Here is a 9,218-nt window from a genome sequence, read left to right on the forward strand (position 1 = left end):
TATTAGCTTGGCAAATAGGGAAGAGTTTAGAAAAATGTGGTCAAAGCTGCTGTTATTGAAAAAGTTAATGTGTGTGTTCACCGTATCTTATACATTACCACATAAGCATCATGGAGAATCAGCATTCCCACCTCACCAACAAATTCTCCACACTAACAGGGTTGCCAGATTGGCATACTAGTCGTAAATTGAGCAACTTTTGAAACTCTATCACTACTAATTTTTAATTTTGCTACTTGTATTCTTGGGCTATTTATAAAGCTGTGCTAACTTGGCTACTAATAGGAAGAAAGTCAATGATTGGTTATTTCTGCATTTATAATGTAATATAATTACCTTTTTAAGATATACAGTACATAGATAACTCTTTCTAATTTATCATTTAATACCATTTTAAATTTACCACACCCATATTAATCCCTGACTGGATATTTAGTCAAACTTAATGTGCGAGATTACTCGCCTCAAGATTTGTGTGCTATAGCATATGGTATGACTGCAGTCCTCCCTCTTAACTGGAAAAAGGAAGTGGTGTAAATATCCAAAACGTTTCAGATGTCCTGGATAAAGGATCCCAAGTTTGGAAAGTGGATAGTTGAAGTGAAAGATGGTAATAAGGCATATTATACAGTTTGTATAAGTGACATAAGAGCTCATTGAGCTGCCTTAAAGAAGCATAGTGAATCATTAAAACAGGCAGAATATATTACAAGTCATTGGAAATTGAGCAGCAAGTCTGTTCTATCAAAGAAGGAAGATGAACTTACTATGCAGGCGATGAGTCACAATAACGTGGCTAAAGTATGTTGACCAGACCACACACTAGAAGGTGAAGGGAAGACAAAGACGTCAAAGGTGTCGTCCCTTCACCTTCTAGTGTGTGGTCTGGTCCACATGAACTTACTATGTCTGCCTATATGTTGCATATCATTCTATTCAGTTCACTTATCACTTCAGTGAACATTTGAAAGCAGAATTGTCATCAACTTCGAGCACAAGCTCCTTTAATTTATGGTTACATACCACCAAGTTCAATGCCCACGTAAAGAAAAGTTGTATCACCAGCCCTGCTTAATGAATTTAATGATCTGAAAAAGATCATTCTCTCATTATAGACGAGTCGACTGATAGTGTGCGGAAAATGTTTTTGCGTTTGATACTATAAGACATCCTATTGGTTACTGGTACACAATAGGATGTCATCTCAGTTTGTGGAACTAGTTTGTCACACGCTGTACCTTTGAAGCCTTTTATCAACACCTCAAAGATTATTTTGGCAATATTGGAGTTGATTTGAAGCAGTGTTTTGCAAGTGGCACAGTTGGTGCATCAAGTGTGTGTGGACCTATTCACTCTCCCTACACTCTGATGATGGACATTACTAATTTATTTGTTATCAAATACATATCATTCCTTGCACTTGACCTGTTCTCGTGCATCTCACAAATTGCCTTCTAACATCAACTTTGGGATAAGAGAATGCCACAGCTGGCTCTGCAGATCTTCATTAAGGAGAGAGTATTATCTAGAGAGTTACAGACTGACAAATGATGGGAAAGATTCCTTATATCTGATACTTTTGTTAGGAACACAGTGGTTGGTAAGGGCAACAGTTCTAGATCAGTGGGATTCAACAACTCATTACAAAATAGTTTCCTTCTTTTGAGATTAATATATTGCAAGGGAACTATTTTCAGTGTACTCTGACCCGGCAAGTTAACTTTACTTCACATTCCTCAAATCGATTATAAAAGGATTAATTTGCTATATCATAAAAGATGAAGCAGATCAGCATAGCCTTCACACTAACTTAGAAAACTTCACTCTGATGCTTAGAAGAATTGTGCTTCCTTAAATAAGATAAAGGCACACACCCTTTCACAACACGACTTTTGTGTTGTGAAAGTCGTGTCAGCTTAAGCAGACACAACTTTCACAACAAAGAAAAATAAATCTAAACAGGGAGACCTAAAAGAATAGATCAGACGCTGAAGTAATCATTTCCAACTATGCAACTAACTGGACCATTTCCAGTCTGAGGAAATGGAATTGGAACAGAAAGCTATACGAAAGATAAAGAAAAATCCAAAATATTTTTTCATACACAGGTATGTCAAATCAAAATCAACAACCTCCACTTGTATTTGACCTTTACTTACCATTTGAAGGTTCACACACAGAGGACAACAATGAAATTAATGAAATTCTGAGAAGCCAGTATGAGGCAGTCTAGCACCCGCAATAAATAAGATGAACGTTGAAGACCCAGACAGCTTCTTTATGAATGACATCCAAGCTCCAGATAATATAGCTGATATTAACACAAACTCAGAAGACTTTGATGAGAAATTGACAACATGCCCATGTACTCAGCCCCTGGTTCTGACTCGTGGAACTCAGCTCGTGGAATAATATAATTATTCATGAAGAAATGTTAAGTACCAGTAGCGTGTACTGGTACTAAATTCTGTATCCTGTGTTTTTTTAATAAATTCATTTATTCTACAATAAATTTTCCTAAGGTTCTTGTGAATTGTGTCAGGATAGTACAATACTATCTGTTCCTCTTGTTCCTTCTTTTTTTGTAAACACGTACAGTGGAACTGTACTTTGGTTTATGAATGCCCTAGATTACTATGTTTTGGAATAAGGTGTCAAATTCATCGTAAAATTTGAATTTGTGTACGACATTTGCCTTGGAACACGATTCGTCTGTTGATCCTGTAGTTGTGTGGGTCAAGCGAACGTGTGGTGCAGCTGGGCACGTGTTAGGTACTCGGTTTACCAGTGTCTCCCGCCTAGTGACAACTGCGCTTGAATTCTCTGTAAAGATTGTAATTGTTTTCTGCTTTTTTTGGGAAAAGCCCCTACTTCTCCCCAGTGTTATCCAGGCTGATATGCATATCATTAGACTTTGGAATCAGTGTGAATGGAGTTCTAGGCCTACCGGGAACCACAAGCCAGAACCTGGCCCCCGTCAAAGAGGCATGAAGAGCAATGGCCTATAGAAATGCACATGTGATTTGGAGCATTCTATGTCTGTAATCGACCGGGCCAGGAACCCAGAAAGGTAAGCGCCTCAAAACAAACCCCTATTCTGGTTAAAATGACTAAAAGAGACAAACGAGTGGACAGAACTCCTCAAATGTAAATGAGCATAACGTCACACGAGCCTCGCCGCATGTCTGCGCAGCTCCCCCCTCCCCAGGAGGGAAAAGGGGGGAGTCCCAGATCTCTCGTGCTGGCTATCCACACCCCAGTTCTCGGCTGATGCGATTGTGGCTCCACCTCCAGATTGTGTGTTGTGCAGTGCCTTGTGTACAGTATTGCTCTTACGGTGCCATGCGAGCTGGGAGTAATATTCTCAGGTACTCAGGCTGCATGCGCTTAGGGTTCCCTTCCCTGAGTCCCCTGTCCTAAACCCCAAGTCCCCTTGGGGCTTGGGGCTATCTTCCACAAGTCACCTTGGGGTCTACCTCTGTTGGTCTTTTGCTGCTCGGTGATTGACCGCCCGAGTGTGTTGGGGGGGGGGGTTCCTCCCTTGTTTACCTTGGGGTAAGTGGTAGTTTTTGCACTGGTAGAGGCGTGGGGTACTGCACAGCTAGTTTTCACTTATTGAAGCGGCTGGCTCTGTTCCTCCTGGATACATTGTCCTCTTGCAGGGTTTTTCTTTTTCTTTTTGTTTGTGCCTGCGGGGGTGGGTGGGTGGGGGGGGTGGTGTCTGCCTTTGGTGTCCCTTGTTCCCCGTTATATTAGGGTCTTGACCTCTGTTGCTTGGTGTACCCTCTGCTTGGTCCCAATGAGTGGACACATCCCAGGGGTTCAGTTTTAGAAGTTTGGTAGTCTTACCCTTACCAATACCAGTCTAGGGGCTCTGGGAAACCCTGTGGGGGTGCACTGGGTCCACTGGATGCAATGCCTCTTGCCTTGTAAGAGTTTGAGGGTTGCTCTGTCCCCTTGTCTCAGGGCTACGCTCATTGTTTTTGCCTCCATCATGCTGCCTGTTGGGTCGGTGACATCTTTGCCCCGGATTCCTGCGAGCATTGTTGCTTGTTTGACTCAATTCACCCAATCAACTGATGACATTAATCGGGTGCAGGCGGCTCAGGTATTGTATGGTAGGCGTAGGTTGCTGCAACGTGCTAGGTTAGTTGCTTCCCCAAATGCCCCGAGGCTGCCCCGCTTTGCTTATAGGGACCCCGGACATGGGGGTGTTGGTCGCTTCGACCTTGGTTCAGTCCGCCCCCCCTCGTTCTTCCCCTGCTGTGGTTCATTCTGCTCCCTTTCCCCTCCCCTCTTGCTTCCGACTCCGAAGTGTCTGAGGGCTTCGGAGTCGGGGCAGGGTTCAGAGGTGTCTGAGACTTGGGCAGTTTCGGGGGTTGCCCATTCTGGGGTGGCGATGGAGGCATTCGCGTCCACTCTTTCAGCCGTGGCTCCGGGGTCTGCCCAGTGGGCTACTTCTCTTCCTGCTTTTCCGGCCCCCTGGCTTTTCCTTGTGAGGCCAGGGCTTTGGAGCATGCCTCGCCCTCCGGGCCTGATGTAGAAGTTCCACGGGGTTGGGGAGGCGCTAACTTATGCCTTGGGCCTCATTGGACCCCGTCTGGGTTTTCCAGCCCTCAGAACGGGGCTTTCTGTTACAAGGAGTTGGGTTTTCCTACCCCCCTCTGTGTACGAGTTAGTTTGGGCGTCGGCCGCTCCCTGGGTTTGGTTCCGTGTCCCTTTGGGCCCGTCGGTTCCGTCCTTCCTGTGGGTAATTTTCACCACTTTCTCACCGTTCTTATCTAGAACATGTACAATGGTACCTCGGTTTATGAATGCCCCTGTTTCGGGTTACGAGCCTGATTTCTTTGTTAAATTTGAATCGGGTTACAAACTTTACCTCGGGATACAAGTTTGTTGACACGTGTATGGCCGACCTAGTGCATGGTGGCACAGCAGTTGCGCTTCAGTTTACCAGTGCCTCCTCTACATCATGTCGCAATCATGTTCAAATCGTATCGGGATCCTTGCACGACCATTGGTCACGGATGCCAATGGGCCCATATGAGCCTCGGTGTTTTTGTGCTTGATCAAGGAACTCGAAGGTTCTAGTAGATCTTTGATACTGAAAATATTATTGGAACGTCTGTCGACTTCCAGTGAAGCTAACCTCTAGTCCTTTATAGGACTCGTTGGGTTCTTTTGTACTACTTGTCATCTTTCGTTACTATATCTGATTATTTTATAATCGCCTCTTCTCTCCATACTCTGCCTCAACATTACTAATAATTGTTAAATAAGTGTTGGCACCCTCCCTGAAAGACGAGTGGTGCAGCTCGGACCTCTTGAGTTCTGCGCATGGGCCGTGGGTGATCGTTTTGTTTATGAACGGTGTACACATGTGTTGGTGTTCTGCGTCCTTTATCATGGGTAATACGCCGCTCTTGCTCGTCTTATATCTCCAGTCATGGAACCTAGATAATGGGGGTGTTCTGGATTTTATATATGGGAAAAACACCTAGTTCTTTTCTCTGCATACGGGTGTGGGGTGGCTCAGAGTGGCACTGCCTCCACCTCTACACTACACCTAATCATCTACTGCACATGCAGCTCTGGACATATTCCACTAGCGTTGCTCCCAGAATATAACTTGGCTACGCTGTGTCATGACACTATAGTGCCTATTCTCTACAGCTGAGATTATACGGTCTGGCGACACTGTCAGCCAGGCACTGGTTCTCGATTTTTGGATGAGTGTTGGGTATTATTTGTAGTGTGTTGAATGGCCAATTTGCGTGCATCTTAATGTGACCTTACTATGTGCGTATCTATTGTTCTTCGTTACACTGTGGGGCGCAACCTCGAATTTCGATAATCAATGATTTAGTCTTTCAGCGACTGGATCTTTTCTTGACTCTGGGCACTCCTTCAATGCTTTCTGGACACTCATTCATTGACTGTAGTTCAGTGCCTGGCTGCACCCTTCCTTATACAGTGGTACCTCGGAATATGAGTGTCTCTGTATACGAGATTTTCGGAATATGAGCAGGATTTCCTCGGAAAATGTGCCTCGGAAGGCGAGGGTTACCTCGGAATCCGAGTTTGTTGATACGCGTTTAGGCCGACCTAGCGCGTGGTGGTACGGCGATCAGCGCCCCTCCGCCCCTCAGTTTACCAGTGTCTCGTGCCCAGTGACTATCCCACATCAATTCTTCACCCGGATTTTCAGTGTTTTGTTGGATTTTTGGTCATTTGATTATAAAGTTTGTTATTATATATCTCACCATGGGTCCCAAAAAAGCCAGTGGTAAGGATCAAGGCAAGAAAGCACATGTGAGGATGACAATAGATAAAAAACAAGATATCATTCGGAAGCATGAAAATGGTACACGTGTTGTTGAACTTTGTTGGCAGTACAACAAAGCCAAGTCAACGATATGCACTATACTTAGCAAGTAAAACGACATTGAGTGCTAAAGTGGCAAAAGGCGTAAGAACGATCACGAAACAAAGACCACATATACTTGAAGAAGTGGAAAAGTTATTAATTTGGATGCACAACAAGGAGTTAGCGGGTGATAGTGTTTCAGAGGCCATCATTTGTGAGAAAGTCAGGGTATTGCACGAAGACCTTGTAAAGAAAACCCCTGGAACGAGTGCAGGTACGATAGACTTTAAGGCAAGCAGGGAATGGTTTGAAAAATTTAGAAAAAGAAGTGGTATCCATAGTGTCATCCATATCCACCACACCTCTCCTCCTCCCCCCTCCCCCTCCTCCCCCCTCCCCCTCCTCACCATCTTCCATACGCCTACAGCATTCATCAGCAAGGGTAAGTAATAACTTGAACATAGTTTTGTAGGTTTATTTAGATGAATTAGGTATAAAATATAGTTTGAAGTGAGGTTTTTGGGGTAGTCAGGAACGGATTAATTAATTTCTCATTATTTCTTATGGGGAAATTAGCTTCGGATTACGAGTTTTTGGAATACGAGCTGTCTCCAGGAACAGATTAAACTCTAATACCGAGGTACAGGTACCACTGTATATACATTGGAGTGTGTCTGTATATATAATTGATCATGTACATTCCGTTACCAATTCTTCCTGGGTGTTATTAGTTCCTCATATTGATTATACTCTCTTGTCCCTAGCTACCGGTGCTTGAACCATATTTAAGGTCTTTTCATTGCATCTTTACGTATTTCCTACCTCTATACCACACGTTGTGTATCTTGGTAGGTGCATATTGGCTATACTAATGTTAGTGCTATGTTGGCCTATGTACATGTTTAGTTCCCTGTTGTTGAATAGACCCAGTGCAGGCGAGGAGTCACAATAAAAATAAATATATGGATATATATAATAAATAAATATATGGTGGCTGAAATATGTTGACCAAACCACACAGTCCACCAGTCGTCCCTTCACTTTCTAGTATGTGGTTTGGTCAACAGACCCAGTGTTCAGTTATGGAGCCGAGTTCTTTCCTCTTCTCCTTGTATGTCACTACGAGCTTCTGTGTTGCAATATCTGCTGGTGGATGTGAATTTTCGATCACCCACTCCTGCCCCTTCAGTTTCTTTTCGTTGGAACAGGAGCAACTAGGATTACGGCACTGGCTACGGCCTGTTCTTTGTATTCCTTTTCCAAACAATACACTTTTATTTTAGTGCAGTACTTGCCCTATATAGTTCTCCTTGTAGCTTCTCGGCGATGTGTGTGTTGTTCTGCCATACTGGGGCTGGTTGCGCCACTCCTGCGGGATGCGGTGTCACAGTTTTCCGCTTTTGAGTCTCGCTTTTTGGCACGTGGTGCTCACTTACTCGTTGGCCTCTGTCTGGGCCCCGGCTCTTAGGTTTTCACTGCCATTTTGTCCTTGCTGTTTGTGGAGTTTGAGGTTCGGCACTTTCTGCAGGCGGCGGCTTCTCGTTGTCATTCATTCTCTGATTTGTTGGTCCTTCAGGGGTCCCAATGGGGAGAGGGGGGCCCTTCCAGACGGGGCATGTCTGCTCGCCTGGGTTGGTTCTTTCCCGGCTCGCCGGGTTTGGGTTCCTGGTGGACGTTCCTTTGGTTCCTTGATAGCCTTGGTTCAGGCGCTGCTTGCTCGGTGTCCGCACCCAGGAGTTTTCCCACGGCTCCACCTCTTTCAAATGATCAGTCTGGTCCGAGACGGGGTTCAATCTTCTCTTCGAGTCTGGCAATTTTGACTAGTCTCTCACTGTCTGTTTGGTGATCAGGTGGCTTCGTTGCTGGTGTCCTACCTTGTCCCGTCGTTTGCGGCGGTCTCTTCTTTTCTGGGGGTTGGGACGGTTGTTTTCTGGAGGGGTTCCTGAGGTTGTTGATGGTTGGTTGGTTGGCCGAGGGTGCATCTTGTGACCGGTTGTGGCTCTTAGCAGTTGCCTGCGTGCCGTGGTCCCTGGATGCGCTTTGGGTTGACCAGGGTTCCCTTTGTCCTTGTTCCAGGGTTCAGGTCTCCCAAGTCGTCTGCGGGGTCATTTGGTGTTGCCAGTTGTTTTGTTTTCGGGTTCGGGCGCGTGGTTTTCGCCTCCCAGGTTTGTCCCTTTTTTTGTCATTGGCTTTGGGTAGTTAGCTCTGGGGAGCCGTAGGGGATCCCTCCAGAAAAGCAGCATTGAATGTAACAAATTGCCATTTTCTGGGTGAGACCCGGAGGCTCCCGGCAACCCTCCCTTCCTCCGGTCGGTGATTTTTTTGCGTGTTTTGACATCCAGCCTCAGAACTGCAGGGTGGATTGCCGGCGCAGAGGTGGGGGAAGAGGGAGCTGCGCAGACGTGCGGTGAGGCTCGGGTGATGTCATGCTCGTTTTTATTTGGGGAGTTCTGTCCACTTGTTTGTCTCTCTTAGTCGTTTTAACCAGAATCGGGGGTTTGTTTCGAGGCGCTTAGGTTTCTGGGTGTCTGGCCCGGTCAATGGCAGACATAGAATGCTCCAAATCACGTGCATTTCTATTGGCCATTGCTCCTCGTACCTCTCTGAGGGGTCCAGGTTCTGGCTTATGGTCCCCGGTAGGCCTAGAACTCCATTCACACTGATGCCAAAGTCTAATGATATACACATCATCCTGGATAGCTCCGGGAAGCCTCCGGATCTCGCCCAGAAAATGGCGTTTCATTACATTCAACGCTGTTTTTTTTTATTTCTGAACATAAAAGTTCTTATTAAATATCATGCCATGGGTCCCAAGAAAGGTAGTGCTAAAGTTCAACCTAAGGAAATAGTT

Source organism: Procambarus clarkii, chromosome 79 (assembly GCF_040958095.1).
Source record: "Procambarus clarkii isolate CNS0578487 chromosome 79, FALCON_Pclarkii_2.0, whole genome shotgun sequence".
Classification (NCBI taxonomy): domain Eukaryota; kingdom Metazoa; phylum Arthropoda; class Malacostraca; order Decapoda; family Cambaridae; genus Procambarus; species Procambarus clarkii.